We start from the raw sequence: 20795 nt of genomic DNA, 5'->3' as shown, positions 1-20795 counted from the left end.
TACCAAAAAAGTCATGACCAAAAAAAGTCATGACCAAAAAAAAGTCATGACCAAAAAAAGTCATGACCAAAAAAAAAGTCATGACCACAAATTTTTTTACCAAAAAAGTCATGACCAAAAAAAATTTGACCAAAAAAATTTTGACCCAAAAAAGTCATGACCAGTTTAAACGGGTTCACTTCCTGTTGAGTAGGCGCTGCAAATCCCGCCAAAAACGCTGAAGTTACGAGACATCATCACTTTAGAAGTTCAAAACACACCGAAAACAGGCAGCGAAGCTTAAAAAAAACAAATGTTTCCCCATCAGGAGAATTGTTCTCCGGCTCCACAGCTTGTGATCTCTGGAGCCCACGAGAGCCGGCGCTTAAGTGGGTTTGAAGCGTCTCTGACGTTGATTGATGCCAGCGGGGAGCTCAGAATGCAGACCACCGACGCACCCGGCTCCAAAACAAGATGTCAGCTGTTTGCAGGACGAGGAGGGAAAAAAAGAAAAGAAAAGGAGACGTGGTCCGACTGCTAAGAAAGTGAAGGCAGCGAGGTGGAGAGGGAGAAGAGGAAGAAGACACTCTTAAGACTTGATTTTACACAAAAAAAAATCACTTTTAAGCTTTTGTAAAAGAGCAAATCTGTGTTCTTGTGTGTCGAATCCAGACTGCTAAGAAGAGTGAAGCCAGCGAGGTGGGGATGATGCGTAAGAAGAAGAAGAAGAAGAAGAAGAAGAAGAAGAAGAAGAAGAAGAAGAAGAAGAAGAAGAACGTCTTAAGGGGCCGGTCTCAAAAACGCGTCGCTAGCAAAACTGTTGTTTTCCTTTTCTAATGCACGCTTAAAAGTTAAAATATTCTTAACTTTTAAGTTTAAGGCGCGGAGTCGCAGGGCTCATCACTGTCTCGCTCGGCCACGGCAGCCAATCGGATCAAGCGAGAGGCGGGGCTTATTCCTTCTTGTGTTCCCGTGGTGTGAACGGCGGGGAATTCAAAAGAAAATGGCGACCTCCGACGAGGCGCTGATGTTAGCGGTGTTTGAAAGCTCTCGTCATCCAGACACAATTCGTGGAATAGATGGTGGTATTCGCCAAAGTCTTTCCTTTTTTTTTAACTCAAAACTTTGCTTTTCGAGGACTTTTTCTGCCTCACAACACAGCAAGAGCACGACAACTGCTTGAATCCATTTTGTAAATGAAGTTTTTATCGCGCAGGTTTTTGCCCTGTGCGTTTTTGTCAAGGCGTTTTTTGAAGCCTTTTTTTTTCTTTAAAGTCTGGTGTGATCTGCCCCTAAGACTTGATTTTACACAAAAACACACTCAAGCTTTTGTAAAAGAGCAAATCTGTGTTCTTGTGTGTTGAAGCCGGACCTCTTCGGGGCTTAAGTAGAAAAGAAAAGGAGACGTGTCCGACTGCTAAGAAGAGTGAAGCCAGCGAGGTGGAGAGGAAGCAGAAGTTGACACTCTGAAGATTTGATTTTACACAAAAAACACACTCGAGCTTTTGTAAAAGAGTGAATCTGTGTTCCCGTGTGTCGAATGCAGACTTCTTTGATGCTTAAGTAGAAAAAAACAGAAAGCTTGAGGCCTGAGATTAAGACTTGGACACCTCCAGTCCCAGATGATTCATTGAATTAGCCCCACAAGCCTCCGGAGCGCTCGGCGGTAAACGGCAGCGGGATGCATGAGCAGTTAGCATAATTGTTATCGCGGCTCTTTTGGCTCCGGCGCATCTGTCTCTGTGCAACCTTCTTCTCCTCCTCCTCTTTTGTTTCTGCTCTAATTGTTTAGAAACTGCCAAGTTCGAGGTCTCAAAAGAGCAGCGCTTCGATCCTTGGAGCTGCAGCAGGTGACTAAATTACAGCAGTGTGCACACTCCTCTCTCAGCAAAGTCAGACGCTTCTGGGTAAGGCTTCCTGCAAAAGGCGGCGGTTCATGGAAGCTTAAAATGTCAAATAAATTACCGGCAGAGGGGACGATGGACTTCTTCTGTGGTTCCTGTTCTTTTAAGGACGCTAAGGTGTGTGGGTTCAAGCATGCATATGGTGGAGGGAAGAATTAAATGCACTGTTTCATGGGCAGGATTTAAAAAAGCCAACCCTGAACACAACATGACAGGAATGATAAATCATGAATGGAAACACTCAACAACTATTGGGAGCCGATACTTTCTGGGTCTTTTGGGGGCAATGTTATTTATTGGATGGCGGCTGAATGCAATGAACCATTGTCGCGGGTTCAAATCCCAGATACATGTCCTTGTTGTCATTTTAAATATTCGTGTTTGAACTTATATCCTAAATGGACTCTAAATGAATGTTTTGTGTCAGCTGGATGTGTAAAAAGCCACGCAGCGTTGCAACTAGTTATGGATTTGATCCATTTATTTTGCAAAGGAAACCACTAATTGTTGAGTCTAACGCATCGGCAAAGAGTGAAGATCGTCACTCGTCCTCAAACGAAGCTACAGATTCACCAAATTGCAGGTTTTATGTGGCCTCCATCCCCTCAAACCAAGCTGATGTGCACCGTCCGGCTCTTCTCTGACTAAAGGGGCCAAATAATTGATGACTTCTGGGAGCTTCTGGAGGCCCAGCGGGGGTTTGATCAGAGAGCGGCTTGAAATGAGAGCGCCGAAAAAAGCCAAAGATCTTATCGCGGACGCCGAGCGGTATCGATCAACCGGCAGATATATGGTGGCCATCTTTCTGCTGTGAGGGCCGGTAGAAATCTTTGTTATTGCCCTCCTTATAATATAGATGACGGGCGTTCATCAAATATGACGCGTGCCTGACGTGAAGTTTGAAAAGCGGAGCTGAAGAGTTTGAGGTTCCCTTCAGTAGTTCTGAGGCGCTGGTTCCTGTAAAGTGAATATCTGTGTTTTTAAATGTGTTGTTCATGTTTAGAGACGTCCCCTTTGGCCGTGAGAAAGCGTCAACGCTGCCAAGTTGTGTTTCATGAGGATCGAGGGCGTGGCCGCCATGGATCCACAGTTACAGTAACGCCTCTGTTTGATCTGCAGGAAGCGTTTCATGTCCAGGCCTTCAGGAACAAACGCGTGAGAGGACGGACCTCCATGTTTAGAACCTAAAATATACATATTAAACCAAGAAGTACCTTCATTTAAAAGTACTTCCATCAAAAGTATCATGTACCACCTTCTTCAAAGGTACCTTCGTCAAAAAGTACCTCCATTAACAATACCAAGTACCTCCGTCAAAAGTACTAACTACCATTATCAAAATGTACCTTCGTCCAAGAATACCTTTATCAAAAAGTACCAAGTACCTCCATGAACACAGTACCAAGTATCTTTGTCAAAAGTACCCAGTACCTTTGTCCTAGAGTACCTTTGTACAAGAGTACCAAGTACCTTCATCAAAGCTACCTTCATTTAAAAGTACCATCATCAGAGGTACCTTCAGTTAAAGTACCTTCATAAGAGGTACCTTCATTTCAAAGTACCTTTTTATTTCATTAGAAAGTATCTTCATCAGAGGTATCTTCATTTAAAAGTACCGTCATCAGAGGTATCTTCATTTAAAAGTACCTTCATCAGAGGTACTTTCATTTAAAAGTACCTTCATCAGAGGTACTTTCATTTAAAAGTACCTTCATCAGAGGTACTTTCATTTAAAAGTACCTTCATCAGAGGTACTTTCATTTAAAAGTACCTTCATCAGAGGTACTTTCATTTAAAAGTACCTTCATCAGAGGTACTTTCATTTAAAAGTACCGTCATTTAAAGTACCTTCATCAGAGGTACCTTCATTTAAAAGTACCGTCATTTAAAAGTACCGTCATCAGAGGTACCTTCATTTAAAAGTACCTTCATTTAAAAGTACCTTCATCAGACGTACCTTCATTTAAAAGTACCTTCATTAGAGGTACCTTCATTTAAAAGTACCTTTTATTTCATTAGAAAGTACCGTCATCAGAGGTACCTTCATCAGAGGTACCTTCATCAGACGTACTTTCATTTAAAAGTACCTTCATTTAAAAGTACCTTCATCAGAGGTACCTTCATTTAAAAGTACCTTCATCAGAGGTACCTTCATCAGAAGTACCTTCATTTAAAAGTACCTTCATCAGATCCTCTCTGGCCTCCATCAGTCGTCTCCAGGAGGATCATCCATCTCCTCGTCTTCAACGTTGGGCTTCGTGTGTTCTGAGATATTCCAGCTGATGAAGTTCAGTCTCTTCAAACTGAGATTCATCAGGCGCGTCGTTCACTTCCCTCGCGGGGAGCAGAAGTGATGCATCTCGGGGGCGTCGGTGGAGAAGATTGATCTAAGAACAGGTAGCGCACAAAAGAGAGATTCATAGATATTAATATTTACTCCAACCTCTCCGGTGCCAGATTGCGTAATCAGCTCCGAATGGACTCCTCGCTCATTAAGGTCTCTCTCTCTCTCTCTCTCTCTCTCTCTCTCTCTCTCTTTCTCTCTCTCTCTCTCTCTCTCTCTCTCTCTCTCTCTCGGCCCTCCTGATAGATCCACAGATTGATTATTTTGATATTAAAAAATCTTTGGCAGGGCGTTAGAGAGAGATGTTTTTTTTTTTTTTTTTAAATGAAGCTGGGGAGGAAGATGGACGAACCCGAGAGCCGGGCTGGACGGCCGAGGTGTTGGGCTGGCGAGCAGCCGGCAGTCTAATGAGTTGGTGAGCGGCTGGAGGGAAGGAGAGGATTTAATAAGACCTCCAGCGGAGAGACGAGGGAGATGAAGAGCTGGCGGACGGGACTCTGTTTCACCCCCTGAACCTCATTATGGAAAACAGGCTGAGCTTCTGATTGCCTCGCTGCATATGTATGCTGTCCTCCCATACATGCAGGTGTGTGTGTGTGTGTGTGTGTGTGTGTGTGTGTGTGTGTGTGCAGAACCAAACCTGTTACCTCTGGTTGCTTCTCCGGTGTGTACTTGTACCAAGATTTTATAGTTTCATGAAAACAAATGAGTCCCCCGCCCACATTGGAGCACAAAGAAGAAGAAAAAAAGCTCAATTCTTTTAAATTAATGATCTCTTTTAGCTTTTTAAACGGTTTTCTCCTGCATGGAAGTGTAAGGGTCATCTTTACTGTACTCACTGTACTAGTGTGTGTGTATAAATGCATTTATATGAATATCTGCAGGGCTTTAATGGGCTGTAAGGTCTCGTAAATCACATTTAAAACTGAAGAACGAGTGGATGCATGCAGGCGATCGACTGGATATCGCCGTCTGTAAAGCGGGCGTAGTCGTCATGACGTCATCTGTCGGTTTGTGGACCGATTATTTTTGAGGGAGTCGAGTTTCGTCGATTTCGCCCGTCGCCATCTTGGATCGCGGCCGTCGGCCATGTTGGGTTTTAAATTTTTGCAGCAGATGAACAGAAGTAGTGAGAAGCGTATTTGAAACGCCAAGGACGACCTGTCAATCACGGTAAGCCCCGCCCTCAAGCATTAACTGTCCCAAAACCCAAATGTGTTTTAATTTAAAAGGATGTAGAACCAATAAAAGCAGCACGGGGTCGCGTTTAGGGAGCTGGAAACCCAAATTATTAAATAAATTTCCTGTTGCTCTGCCAATCGATTACTCGACTCCCTTCAACAGGGATTAAACTTCTTGGTCGTAATAATTCAGCTTCTTTGCGTGTGAAGCGTCTCTAAATATTGTAGAACATGAGCCGTAAAATCTTCTTCACCGGCTGTTCAACAGAACAAACGCACTTCACCATCTTTCAGGCGCCGACACTTTCCTACTTCCTTTTCCTCCAGACGACGTTAACCTTTTGACCCTCGTCCTCGACAGTGGGTCAGTTTGTTGTCGGGCGTTTAAAGGTCGCGACCCTCGGGCGATCGTCTCCGGCTCCACTGCGGCAGCTTTGTCTCGCGGATGAAGCTCGTACAAGAGTCCTCTTGTAGAACATGAGTCACAGACCCGGAGGTCAGGCGCTGTTGACGGTTTTCTGCGGTTTCCTTTTGTCCGACGGAGCATCACCGATGTTGTGTTGGTGCGTTTACAGCAGGCGCTTTGATAGTGAGCTCATTACCGCACTTAGTGATGTCTCAGTGGGTTGTTTTTGTTGTTTTTTGTTGAGCCAAGAGGATATAAAATGACACGCTTCAAACAGAATGATTACGTAACAAAGAAAAGCAAACTTCTCTCCTGTTTCCGGATGAAATACCGTCTAAAATGATTAGTTCCTGTCGTAAAAGACACCTTTTTATATCTACGTATTTATTCATCTGTCACGAAGCTACATTGTTGCCAAAAAACACATCAATGATTATTTTTTATGTGATTATTTTGATTCAATCCCACGTTCACCGTCCTGCGGCCACACATTTCCCATAGAGCAGCAAAAATGAGTGTTAATCCGCTGCTGAAAATAGTCCCTCAACACATGCACTATTCACACTTTATGAACTTTTTAAGGATTCAGTCTTCAGTTGGAACCGATGGGCTTTTTTTTATGGGATTTGTTTGGCAGCGAGAAAAATAAATAGCTGATTATTTATTCGCTGCAATCGGAAAAGTTAAGTCAATCTAAAGAACGCAAAGTCGAACCGCAATGTCATTTTATAATGGAAACATGATTCTGCTGACGGATTATGAATCAGAATAATAAAGCAGAACCCAGAGTTTAAGCTGTTGTGTCAACATTCGCGTGTTTACTGACGGTCGCGTGCATGTGAAGTGCATCGTGGGAGGCTGACGTCGCGGTGCGAGCTGCAGACTTCCCGCTCGTTTCCCAGCCTCGTTTCTTCTTCTTGGGTTTGTGGCGTCCGCTCTTTTTTTTTGAAGCGAGTCCGTGCACGTGGAAGGGGAAAGCCCCGGTGGGCTCAGAGGAATACTGCGTGGCTCTGGAATGACGCAGCGGCGCTTAATGAAGAACAGACGCTTCACCGCTGACGAGGACCGCGGCCGCCTTTCCTCCCACCGTGTCTTTGTTTTTCATTTCTGAGATCTGGCGACGTGGAAAAGTCACTAAAATCTGAAAAATTAACCGGTTAATCAGATTTATTTGGCTGGGAAAAGTTTCAACGGTGACCTTTTTTTTCCAGTTTAATCTTTCATCCTGTCAGATTTCAGCTTTACTTTGAGTACAAAGTCTTATATAACGAGTAAGACTGAGTGCCAAAACTACAATGACAACACCCAAGTTAGAATTAAACCCTGATGTTGTATTATAATCTTATTTAAAGGTTTTTGAACTTGCTCTTTCATCATGCGCGGAAGATTCCAAAATAATCATAGTAGAAGTTGCAGCAATAGCGTTCAAAAGCTAGCGAATAATAACGGTAGCAATAGTGGAAAATGTTTAATTATAACTACCTTAAAAGACGGGTTATTAGCCGCTGCTACCTTTTGGTGGTTGTTGGAGAGCTAGCAGCAGCGCTAGCTGGCTATAGCGGAGAGTTAGCAGCAGCAGCAGCATTAGCTTGTTACAGCGGGAGCTAGCAGCAGTGCTATCTTGTTACACCGGGGAGCTAGCAGCAGCACTAGCTTGTTACAGTGGGGAGCTAGCAGCAGTGCTAGCTGGCTACAGCGGGAGCTAGCAGCAGTGCTAGCTGGCTACAGCGGGAGCTAGCAGCAGTGCTAGCTGGCTACAGCGGGAGCTAGCAACAGTGCTAGCTGGCTACAGCGGGGAGCTAGCAGCAGTGCTAGCTTGTTACAGCGGGGAGCTAGCAGCAGTTCTAGCTGGCTACAGCGGGGACAACCACCACCATTAGTCATTTGGCTTTGCATATTTTAATTGTGTAGGTAACCTTTTATTTATTTTTTTGCTATATTTAATTGTATTTGGGTATTTTTATAGTTGCAGTTGGTATTTGCAGTACTGGTGCAGGTCTACTTGCTGTATTTACTTCCTCCTCTGAGGATTTGTGCCTTAAGGTGAACAACGAACACACCACACAACACAGTATATTTCTTTATTTCTCCATCTTGTAGCTCCTCACCTCTGCTGACTCATTCCAGCCTTCTTGCTCAGACGTTATCGGCTTTTCTGTCCGAGGGATTACAGCATTTGCTTCTCGGTGGCCCTGATGAGACACAACAGCGCAAACGGCAGAATCGGATGCTTTTTAAAAAGGAACTGATGAGCGGCGTCGGCGTTGGTCTGTTTCACCGACACGCTTCTTATTACTACTTCAACATTTCTGCTTTCATGTGTTCAAAGAGAGTCGTCTTTGTACGTCGACGTCCTGGTTTCTCCCCCTCGGGATGCGACTCGGGTTAATTTTTATGTCGGCAACGCGAGGAGGGAAAAAAATGAAAGTCTTTTGCTTTCAACATCGGCATGCAACGGTTTGCCAGTGGCGAACACAGGGGAGGAATGTTCAGTGGCATGTTGATTTGCTTTCTTTATCATCAAAGAAAAGAAGCTCTTCCAGGAGTTCGCCATTGATCTGGAGCGGGTTACTCCTGTTCTGCTCTGTGGAAACTAATCAAACTGGGCTTCTTATTGATTTGGAAGTCTTTTGGTCTCTTTTCTTTAAAGGCTGCACCAAGACTTTTACAGAATGTATTCATCGTGCGTCCAGAGAGGGGAAGAGGTCCGTGTCCTCTGTTGGCTGCAGCGCTCCATGATAATCATACTTTTATAATGAGCCTTGGAAGCTTAATAATGGAGAGAAAAGTTTGTTTATTGTTCGGTTTCATGGCCTGAAGATTAAAAAATAATATTATGTCAAACATAGAGATGCAGCAAGACAGCGAAAACAAACTTCCAGAGAGGAACCGTAGTCTGTTTATTAATCTGATTTAAGCATATGTTAGCGTTAGAGATGGACATCTCTAGCTTTAGCTATCTTTAGCTTTAGAGATGGACATCTTTAACTTTAGATGTGGCTATCTTTAACTTTAGATGTGGCTATCTTTAGCTTTAGATGTGGCTATCTTTAACTTTAGATGTGGCTATCTTTAGCTTTAGATGTGGCTATCTTTAGCTTTAGATGTGGCTATCTTTAGCTTTAGATGTGGCTATCTTTAGCTTTAGATGTGGCTATCTTTAGCTTTAGAGATGGACATCTTTAGCTTTAGACATGGACATCTTTAGCTTTAGAGATGGTCATACCTAGCTTTAGCTTTAGAGATGAACATGTTTAGCTTTAGAGATGGACATGTTTAGCTTTAGAGATGGACATCTTTAGCTTTTAGAGACGGACATCTTTAGCTTTTAGAGACGGACATCTTTAGCTTTTAGAGACGGACATCTTTAGCTTTTAGAGACGGACATCTTTAGCTTTTAGAGACGGACATCTTTAGCTTTAGAGATGAACATCTTTAGCTTTAGAGATGGACATGTTTAGCTTTTAGAGATGAACATCTTTAGCTTTAGAGATGGACATCTTTAGCTTTAGAGATGAACATCTTTAGCTTTAGAGATGAACATCTTTAGCTTTAGAGATGAACATCTTTAGCTTTAGAGATGGACATGTTTAGCTTTTAGAGATGAACATCTTTAGCTTTAGAGATGAACATCTTTAGCTTTAGCTTTAGAGATGAACATCTTTAGCTTTAGAGATGGTCATTGCTAGCTTCAGCTTTAGAGATGGACATCTTTAGCTTTAGCTTTAGAGATGGACATGTTTAGCTTTAGAGATGGACATGTTTAGCTTTAGAGATGGTCATTGCTAGCTTTAGCTTTAGAGATGGACATGTTTAGCTTTAGAGTGGGCAACAGCAGGTCCGGAGTGAAATATGTCCACAACTAATGCTGCACACAATTGCCACATTCAGCTTTCATTTACAATTTAGTGGCAGAGCGGCACGGTGTTGTAATCCCAGGACGCTGTGAATCTCTGTTTCTTTCATTGCCAGACCACATAAAGAGATGTGAAATATCGTTTCATAAAAGGTGAGACTCCGGTGTGGACTGGCCACCGTGCAGCCGCGGGTCTAAAGTGCAGGAATCGTCCTCTGCGTCCCTGATTTGTCTCGTCGTTGCATCAAACTGTGTTTACTGACATCAGAGAGCCGTGTGAACCCGCCGATAACCTTCAAGAACTCATTAAAGTGGGAACACAAAGCGCATTAATGTCAGAAAGATGAAATGTTGAGAGACGGCGTTAAATTCCAACATCTGAAAGGATGTCGGAGTAAATAAATAAAATATGTCTTGTCAAATTTAAATGATTGGATCGGATTTAAAAGCTGGATTTGATTTATTTTTTTGGGATTTGCTTCACAGGGTTGAAAAGCTGGAACTCGGATGACCTTTCTTTTTCTACTTTCTTCAAGTTCACCGCTGGGTGAAGCTCCACTGAATAGTCAATGTCTCCTCGTGGCCACAGAGGACTGCTGATGGATGCTGTGGTGTTTAGAGCCGCGCTTTGTAAACTGGCTTTCCTGTGAGATGAATCCACAGCGCGACATGCCAGGAGTTTGTTATCGAGACTTGTGTCTCGATAAAGGGGATTTCTCCAATTTCAAACCTTCTTTCTGACGGACTGGGTCTTCTTTCATGAGTCAATGAGTCCTTTGAATGTTCCTTTTAATGCCAGACACACTCAAGGTGACGGTTTTTCTGTGTTTGTCATTGAGTTTGCACAAAAAAAAAAGTGCTTTGTAATAAACAAATCTGCCCGTGCGTTGGAGTTTCTCCTGACGAGACGACTCGTGTGACTCGCTGCAGACTCGCTGCAGACTCGGCAGAAAGCCTCTATTTATACGTTTCTCATTTCCGGTTCGAATGCCGAAGAAAAACGTCTGTCAATGACATTTACAGTCGCACACGTTGATGTTTTATGTGTATTTGTAGGGATTCTGGCTTTATTTTGGCAGCGTAAACACCATGAGGGTGTGTGTGTGTCTTTGAGTTTTTTATTAAGGTTAGCGACATCTTTATTGATCCCCAGTGTGGACATGCGAGTGTTGCAGCATCAAGATGAGTACAAATACATGTAGTATAAAGAGAACACACATAGAAGTATGAACTATACAACAGCAATTTAACTCACAAGTGCCAGACGAGCATTACCGAAAGCAGACAAAAACAAGTACAAACTAAAGTATTTGGCGGTTCTACTGTGGCACAAATACAACATTCTTTCCCCCTTTGAACTGGTTTGAGGCAGATTTCCCCACAGAGAACCACAGGAGTGTTAATAACCCCTCCAAGCATAAACTTGTTAGGCGTTTTCAGCGTCATAGAAAATCAATAGCACCTTGTGGAAAGTTCTGGACTCGGGTAATTACATTTGCTTCCTGCGCGTTGGCTCTTCATGAGAACATGAGACCTCGTGATACGCCGGTGAAGGTCGTGAGGGCGCGTTATGTTCTCTTAACGCGGCACCAGTGATCTTCCTGCGCTGCTCACGAGTCAAAGAAGTCCATCGCTGGACGTCCAAATGCACAAACACCGTGTGTGTGTCTGTCTGAGCACACTGTCCAACACAAACCAGCAGTAGTAATGTTGAGCTCAGCCACTGCGTCCATGTGGCTTCTCCCTGTGTGGAGATGTGAAGCAGAACTGTGTTGGGCCACAAAGCAATTCAAGCAGACAATGGATTTGTCCAAAAAGAGTAAATTACACTAATGAACCTTTTCTTCTTCAATGTATTCAAACTATAGCTGCTAATGGAGTCAGTGAACGGTGAAAAATGTCCATCAGATTCTGAAGTGACGTAGTTTACCGACGATATAAAACCTATGAGCAGTATCTTATCTCCTTTTCTTCAATAGTTGAGCCTATTGGCAACATCTTGTCTCTATTTCTTCAACATATGAGCTTATTAGCAACATTTTGTCTAATTTTCTTCAATATGTTGCCTTTTAGCAACATTGTATCTCTATTTCTTCAATAGTTGAATCGATTAGCAACATTTTGTCTCCATTTCTTTAATAGTTTAGCCTTTTAGCAACATTTTATCTCCATTTTTGGAAATGCTTCATCATCATTGTAGCTCGCTAGCGCCTTTAAATCAGTTTGTTATCTCCAGGTTCGTTATAAAATTGGAGCCCAACAACACACCAACGTGGCGTTTTCTATGTTTAACTTATGACTCTGAGGTGATTCATGTTTCCGTGGTTTTGCCTCCGGCTGCCACCGTGTGGTAATGCTAGCTTAACGGGTCTGTTAGCGGAGCGTCTTTGTTGTAGCTGAAACAAGGAGCTGAAAGACGCTGGAGCTCCCTGAGGAAGAGGAGGAGAGCTGTTGACGCTCTGAACAGAGCGACTCCTTTCACGCTGCACAATCGATCCACTGTTTGGATAAAAACATTGGCCAGTGCAGCTTTTAGTTTTCTTATAAAGCTCTGGTTTCCTCAGCGTCGCAACAGAGCGGCCATTGATGTAATGACGCCGGTGGCCTCCGGCTCGGTCCATGCGGTCCCAGTATCCTGGGTCCTGATAGCATCCTGCTATAGTGTTGCATGTCATTTGTCTTCCCCTTCATACTCCCCTGTGCTCTCCACCCTCGACTCTGAAAGATCAGTCAACAAACAAACAACGTTACTGCCACGTTTACGGGCCTTTGTTCCTCGTTACTTGTTGTTTTGAGAGACTTTTGTCTTCAAACATGTTCATGTCTGGGCGGTTCTCGAGGCTAACGCCACGGAAAATGAACACACTGCATTTTGTAGATATATATTTGTGTGTGTATATATATAGTAATAAGTATTACAAAAAAGTAACACTCACACTCGTGCAAAATAGCATAGCAATACAAGGTGAACATAGTTAAAAAATAAGGTTACAAATATGAAGCGTCAATGACATTGAAACGGTTCTGATATGATGATGACACATCGACAGCGTTAAGCACAAAAGAGCTGAAACTGAGCTGAAACTGAGAGGTGCTGCTGGACCTTTTTCTGGAGTTACACATCGCACAAACCTGCGTTTTAAATCCGGCGTCAGATAGCCGGAAAGCGAGAAAGAAAAAAGTTGGAGGGCGGGATTATGGCGAATGTCATTTAAACGTGACGGGACAGCTGCTGCAGATCAGCACGAGTAATGAAATCACTGCTCTGCACTCTGGCACCAGAGAACATGGTGAAGCAGAAAGTAGGCATTCGGCTTCAAGCTGGTGTGTGTGTGTGTGTGTGTGTGTGTGTGTGTGTGTGTGTTGCGGTCTGGTTTTGCTGAACCAGGATGAGCTGCTGCTCTCAGAGCTCTTCAAAGGCCCCATAAAACCTCTGGATCTTAATCGGATGCTGTTCAGACTCCACATTGTAATTACGTCCCAACACATTTCTGTCTGCATGCTCCTACAAAGGAATGTGTGTCTGTGTGTGTGTGTGTGTGTGTGTGTGTGTTGGTGTGTGAGCGTGTGTGTTTGAGGCCGAAGGGTGGTCGTTCTCTGTTGTGTGCAGTGGATGTCTCTTTGGGAGGTTTAAGCTGCATGTTATATCACGTTAACATTGTGTTTGGGCTATTGATGTTTGTGTGTGATGTTTCTATGATATTTGCACAGATGTGTGCGTGTGTGTGTGTGTGTTTGCGTGTGTGCAGCTTATCTTTTCCACGCTCTTCTCACCAAGTTTCTTTGGTCTAAATTGGATGTGAAAGGAAATCCCATGTCTGCAAGGCTTCCACTGCAGGCACAGACCTGTGTGACTGTGTGTGTGTGTGTGTGTGTGTGTGTGTGTGTGCGTGTGTGTGTGTGTGTGTGTGAAGCCTGTACCATGCCACAGTGGATTAACCACAGAGTCTGAGCTGTAACACTGAGGCTGTGAAGGAGAGATTTTCAGAGAGAAAAACAAGAGAGCAGATAGTCGATGGAGGACGAAGGTTTAAGATGGAAAAAAAAAAAGCTTTTAATTCTAAAACTCAACATTTGGCTCGAAGAAGAAGAAGTTTCCAGTTTTGTTAATTAATCTCCAATTGAAAACACTTTGATTACAACCTCAGTGTATTTTCTGTTTGTCTTACATTTCTGCTTAATGTGTCTTAAGATAAGCTTGGATCCCTTTGGGGAACGGCTCGTTGCTTTTTGATTTCTAGTTTCTGTTTTAGGGGAAACTTTAATTCTTTTGAGGAAAGAATAGAAAGCCGCTCGGTGCATGAGAAGCACGGAGGGTTTCACCTCGCTGTGGAGTGTTGGGAACAAAGGGATTAGCAGCAGAGAGGTGGATTATGCTGCAGGAGTCTGAGAGTCTCCGTGGACGCCGCGACGAGGTCTGCAGCCAACTTTAGTTTCTAGAGTTTTTGGCCTTTTTTTGGTCCCAATTTAGTAATTCAGCGATGGATCCTCCGTGGTTATTTTAATCCAAAGTCCGATCTTTTTCTAAACCTAACGAAGAATTTAACGATCTTTTAGTCAACCTAACGAAATATTTTACGATCTTTCCCTAAACCTAAAGGGAACTATTTCACGATCTTTTCCTGAAACCAACTAAGTATTTTACAACCTTTCTCAATGCAAATGAGTATTTTAAAATGTCCTAAAAGAGAAAAAGACTTAACTTCTCCTGCAGCCAGAGTTCCTTCTCCTCTCGGGTCCGTGGTTCTGCTTCGTGGTTCTGCTTCGTGGTTCTGCTCCGTGGTTCTGCTTCGTGGTTCTGTCGTCCTCCATGTCTGCCCAAATAAACACATGCTGCTCTGCTCCGGTACCTTACTTCACTTCTAGACAGAACAAACTGTTTTTCTTGCCTCGAGTTTGTTCTCTCTGGTGGAGAAATGTGACAGTTTCCAAAACGGCTGCCGTGATTTTGCAGTTGAAAAATGTCGGAGCGACGACGGCTCCAAGAGAAAGATATTCATCCGAGTTTGTGCCAAAAGACTTTAATGCTGACATTTGAGAGCAAAAAGAAACCGTCCATCATCCCATCACAGCTTCCTGAGAAAGGACGTCTGACACCCGGATATTCATGGAGCGCCTCGCCAGACCTCAGGAACAAAAGAGTTAAATATGGGTGGAAGGCAACTTATCAGGCTGGTCAAAATATTGCACTAGAACCACCAGGGGGCGACTCCTCTGGTTGTATAGAAGTCTGTGCTTCATGTGTTAAAGCTGCATTCTCTCTCCTGACCACCAGGGGGCGACTCCTCTGGTTGTATAGAAGTCTATGCTTCATGTGTTAAAGCTGCATTCTCTCTCCTGACCACCAGGGGGCGACTCCTCTGGTTGTATAGAAGTCTATGCTTCATGTGTTAAAGCTGCATTCTCTCTCCTGACCACTAGGGGGCGACTCCTCTGGTTGTATAGAAGTATATGCTGCATTCTCTCTCCTGACCACCAGGGGGCGACTCCTCTGGTTGTATAGAAGTCTATATAAGTGACTCTACTTCTCTCTTGACGTATTCCCTCAGTAAACATTGTAAACATGAGTTTATGTCTCAATCTCTAGTCTCAAGTCTTCTTCTATACAGCACGATGTTCATTTAGTACATCATGGTCTGTTACAGGCCATAAAGGGACGCTTTAGGGGCGGGGCTACTAGGTGATTGACAGGTCTCCACCAGTGTCTCTACGTCACTTTCCTTCACAGCCGGGCTCAGATCCGTCAACAGATAACCAGTCTAACAAGTTTACCGGCGACACAGAATGTTGCGTAACAGTGTCGTCCTCGTTCACGCACCGGCTGAGCACCCGGTGTTGTTTCACAACGTTTCATCATTAATTGCACTCTGGGATGCGTCTCTTACCTCGACCTGGCAGCCGCTCGCCGCCTCCGACTGCGCAGCGAGGCGGCGGCTTCACGAGAGTCATTAAAAAGAGGAGAAGGAGGCTCAGCGCTGCGCCGCCGTGCTCTCATTGCTGGCATTTCTCAGATAAGAAGCAGCCAGAAAAAACTGATTTACAAGACTCCCCTCCTCTGTGTGTGTGTGTGTGTGTGTGTGTGTGAGAGAGAGTGTGTAAAGGACTCAATGTGTAATAAACTACCATGAAATACTCTGCCGACAAAAACACATCAACCTGCAAATCACATCACAGCTTTCAACGCTCGCTCTCCGTCTGTCATCCAGCAGAGTGTGTGTGTGTGTGTGTGTGTGTGTGTGTGTGTGTGTGTGCGTGTATATACAGTATATTCAGGTTTCAGTTTGTTGAACCTAAATCTTTTTTCCCTTCATTTTTTAAGTCCTCCTCCTCCCGAGGTGTAGTGTTTCTTCTCCGGTGTTCTTGCAGCTCTACATGTTTACTTCTCGTTTGACTTTAACGCTCTGGTACTTCTCTTCTCAGCATCGTCGACATTCGATACTCGCGTCGATATTATCGAGGGGAGGGGGAATTCCAAGAATGCGGAGCGTTAACTCCTTCTTTTATTGGATTTCCAACCACCGGGGCTTTTCTGAACTCCAGCGTGGAGCAGAGTAACGCAACACCGAGCTCTTCTGGGATGAAGCGCTCAACGCTTTGACCACACCCCCAAACGGTGATGTCATAGTGCACTAGCAACACCCCCTACAGTGATGTCATAGTACACATGCCACACACCCAACTATGATGTCATAGTGCACTGGCCACACCTGCAAATGGTGATGTCATAATGCACAGGCCACACCCATAAAGTTATGTCATAGTCCACTGGCCACACCTCCAAAAGTGATGTATAGTACACATGCCACACACCCAAACGGTGATGTCATAGTGCACTAGCAACACCCCTACAGTGATGTCATAGTGCACTAGCAACACCCCCTACAGTGATGTCATAGTGCACTAGCAACACCCCTACAGTGATGTCATAGTGCACTAGCAACACCCCTACGGTGATGTCATAGTACACATGCCACACACCCAACTGTGATGTCATAGTACACTGGCCACACCTCCAAAAGTGATGTCATAGTGCACTGGCCACACCCCCAAAAGTGATGTCACTTGAAGCGTTATTTTGTTGCTCTTTTATGGTTTTATTTCCTCAGATGTTTCGTCATTTTTTTACATTTGAAAATAGTAAATTTAGACGATGTTTTTCTCTTTTTTTTGGAGACACACTTCACACTTTTGTGAAGCTTTCAGCACATCGGCCCTCGTTTCCCTCCCTCCGTCGGGTTAAAAGGAAGCAAAAGATTAAAAAAATAAATAAATCTCTTTTGAAATCAGTGTGCGAACACCTCGCGCTCTTCCCCGACCCTGCGACGACTCAAAAGGAGAAAGTTTACGCTCCAGTTGCATGAAATCATGACGTGAATATCTCAGAGACGTAATCGCCCTGTCATCCGGTTATGAAGAGTATTTAATAAAGGGGAGAAATTACTGTCAGCGACTAAATCGTCCGGATTTATTTCTCACATGAAAAACTCAAACGTGCCTCTCGGTCTTTTTTGGGGTGAATGCATGAAAGACGAACTTTCATAACAAGTGATGCTCTGATGCGATATAGAAACATGGAGTTTATTAAATCCAAAGGACGCTCTGTGCCGCTGTGCAGAAGGTTGCGTTCACCGCTGGATGGATTCAGGAGGCAGATGGTTGGATGGATTCATAATGTCCAGTTAATTAAAGACGGGACGTGTTGAGACGCTTCAGGACTGACCCCCCCCCCCCCCCCTTTTCTCTTTGAATGATAAAGAGGAACACACTGTTCTGGAAAGGTAACTGGTGTGAAAGTACAGAGAGGAGCTGCTGGAGGAACCCAACGATGGAGGAAGGAGCGCATGAGAACGTTGTGGAGTTAATGAGGAGATAAACCGTTAAAGGAACCGACGGGACGAGACGAGTCGGCAGCTGTCTGTGATCCATCACATCACACTTTGATTTTACTGAAACGTCAGTGTGAAAACCCCCAAAGAGAAGGAAGGGAGGAGGGAGGAAGGGAAGAAGGAAGGGAAGAAGGAAGGGAAGAAGGAAGGGAAGAAGGAAGGGAAGAAGGAAGGGAAGAAGGAAGGGAGGAAGGAAGGAAGGAAGGAAGGAAGGAAGGAAAGCAATGTAGTCGAAATAATACCTGGAGTATACAACCAGAGGAGTCACCCCTGGTGGTCAGGAGAGAGAATGCAGCTTTAACACATGAAGCATAGACTTCTATACAACCAGAGGAGTCGCCCCCTGGTGGTCAGGAGAGAGAATGCAGCTTTAACACATGAAGCATAGACTTCTATACAACCAGAGGAGTCGCCCCCTGGTGGTCAGGAGAGAGAATGCAGCTTTAACACGAAGCATAGACTTCTATACAACCAGAGGAGTCGCCCCCTGGTGGTCAGGAGAGAGAATGCAGCTTCAACACATGAAGCATAGACTTCTATACAACCAGAGGAGTCGCCCCCTGGTGGTCAGGAGAGAGAATGCAGCTTCAACACATGAAGCATAGGCTTCTATACAACCAGAGGAGTCGCCCCCTGGTGGTCAGGAGAGAGAATGCAGCTTCAACACATGAAGCATAGGCTTCTATACAACCAGAGGAGTCGCCCCCTGGTGGTCAGGAGAGAGAATGCAGCTTCAACACATGAAGCATAGGCTTCTATACAACCAGAGGAGTCGCCCCCTGGTGGTCAGGAGAGAGAATGCAGCTTCAACACATGAAGCATAGGCTTCTATACAACCAGAGGAGTGGCTTGACTGGGGAGTTAAGTGTCGTATCGGCTGATTCTCGGTGGTTGATTAGTTTGGTCCAGATTACACGGACCACTAAGGTGTGATCAGGCTGAGTCATTGAAAAAAAGTTAAAAGCTTCGGGTTTTCTCCATTAAGTGTAATTGTGTGTGTGTGTGTGTGTGTGTGTGTGTGTGTGTGTGTGTGTGTGTGTGTGTGTGTGTGTGTGTGGGCACGTCGTCATCTCTGAAGTTCACTTCCACTCATCTCAGTTTCGAGCGGTTTCTCTGTTTAAATTAACCTTCCCCTCTTTTTTTAAATGGCTGTTAGTAGCTCATGGCTTCATATTTCTTTTCTGTTCCATGTTTTAACTCTAATTGACTTCTCAGAATGATGAAACACTTCCTAAAACCCCACGGGAGGATTCTCAGATTAAATACTAATGTACTGAGGATTTCACCCGGCAGCAGTGTGGTTTAAATAATATTCCTCAGCCCTGAACGTGAACAGAAGAGTCATGTTTGTCCCGAAGAAAATGTTCTTTGTGCAGTTTTAAAGATGAAGATTTGGGGTAAATTACTGACGGTAAATTACTGTGAAGAGGAAATTAAGAGAGAAGGAGAATAATTTTCTCAAAGGCTTCTACACAACCAGAGGAGTCGCCCCCTGGTGGTCAGGAGAGAGAATGCAGCTTTAACACATGAAGCATAGACTTCTATACAACCAGAGGAGTCGCCCGCTGGTGGTCAGGAGAGAGAATGCAGCTTTAACACATGAAGCATAGACTTCTATACAACCAGAGGAGTCGCCCCCTGGTGGTCAGGAGAGAGAATGCAGCTTTAACACATGAAGCATAGACTTCTATACAACCAGAGGAGTCGCCCCCTGGTGGTCAGGAGAGAGAATGCAGCTTTAACACACAAAACTCTAATTTAGAGTCTGATGAATTTCTTTAGTTGCATAAAATCCAAATGAAACCAAACTGCTGAATAACGAGTGTAACGTTTGTTTTGTGCAGGAGAGAAGAGACGTTCATGTCATCAGAGGTCATCAGGCCTCAGCACTGAACAGGTAAGCGAGCAACAATCACCTTTACTCTACTTTACTTTACTTTATTCTACTTTTAGAATATCTTCCTTCAAGAGATAATCTGCTTTCAGCTGTGACTGAGATGGATGTTATCTTCTTTAACCCATAAACCAGGATTAAGTCTTTCCCTCCATTTGCATTTTCACCTCTACAACACGTCCGCTTCCTGTTGTTGTTGTCGGGCAGACAGTGACGAAGACGCATCACGGAGAGATCATGACGAGTTAAAGGTTAAAGTTTTGTGATTTATTATTCAGCTTTTGTTTCTTCGTACTTGTGAGCGTTGGCATGAAGGAACATGGAGGAACGTTTACTTCACAGCTTCATGTGTTTGGTTTGACACGCAACTTTTCTCGTCAGTTTTCCGTTGTGTAACCGTTTGCGTGCCGTGTTTTATTGTTGCGTTCCTCCTCCCGTACAAAGCTTCCTGCTTTTCTTTCTCTCTTCATACAACATTCCCATAAAACCAGTTCATTAAACTGGATTTGCTGTGTCAACACAGAGCGCTGCAGAGATGTTACCTAATTATCTGTCCTTTTATAACACACATGAACGCAGGTTATTTCTCTAGTGTGTGTGTGTGTGTGTGTGTGTGTGTGTGTGTGTGTGTAGACACATGCACGCCTGATAAAGAGCAAACAGGAAACCATGTCTGATAAAGCCACCGATACAGGAAGCAGTTCAGCTGTGAAAATACAGTATTTTTGGATCTGTTGTGATGTTTTAAACAATCTCGAGTACGACGACAAGCTGGATATTAATAATAAATGTTGTATATTTATGTAACGTCATGATATTGTCTGCTTCCTGCATCAAGCTTTAACACATGAAGCATAGACTTCTATACAACCAGAGGAGTCGCCCCCTGGTGGTCAGGAGAGAGAATGCAGCTTTAACACATGAAGCATAGACTTCTATACAACCAGAGGAGTCGCCCCCTGGTGGTCAGGAGAGAGAATGCAGCTTTAACACATGAAGCATAGACTTCTATACAACCAGAGGAGTCGCCCCCTGGTGGTCAGGAGAGAGAATGCAGCTTTAACACATGAAGCATAGACTTCTATACAACCAGAGGAGTCGCCCCCTGGTGGTCAGGAGAGAGAATGCAGCTTTAACACATGAAGCATAGACTTCTATACAACCAGAGGAGTCTCCCCCTGGTGGTCAGGAGAGAGAATGCAGCTTTAACACATGAAGCATAGACTTCTATACAACCGGAAGGTGTGAGGATCCAGCCGGATGAAACCAACGTACGGTTGGTGATGTGTTCGCGTCCACGGCAGTGAGCAAACTGACGAACCCGAAAGCGGCGACGCTCAATCTG

General features: G+C 44.2%; 1 protein-coding gene across 1 annotated transcript in view; it reads left to right on the top strand.

The window, feature by feature from the left end:
* The window catches only part of plxnb2a.1 (plexin b2a, tandem duplicate 1), a 96919-nt gene that overhangs the window by 19629 nt on the left and 56495 nt on the right, over window positions 1-20795 (top strand). The window contains exon 2 of the mRNA XM_068586313.1: window positions 19401-19453. The gene's annotated coding sequence lies outside the window, so the exon portion shown is untranslated. The remainder of the gene's footprint in view (window positions 1-19400; window positions 19454-20795) is intronic.

Source organism: Clinocottus analis, unplaced genomic scaffold (assembly GCF_023055335.1).
Source record: "Clinocottus analis isolate CAN_PGR_092001 unplaced genomic scaffold, fCliAna1.0.p SCAF_20, whole genome shotgun sequence".
Classification (NCBI taxonomy): Eukaryota; Metazoa; Chordata; class Actinopteri; order Perciformes; family Cottidae; genus Clinocottus; species Clinocottus analis.
Note: the sequence above shows the minus strand (reverse complement) of the source record. Positions and strands in the feature narration are given on the sequence as shown.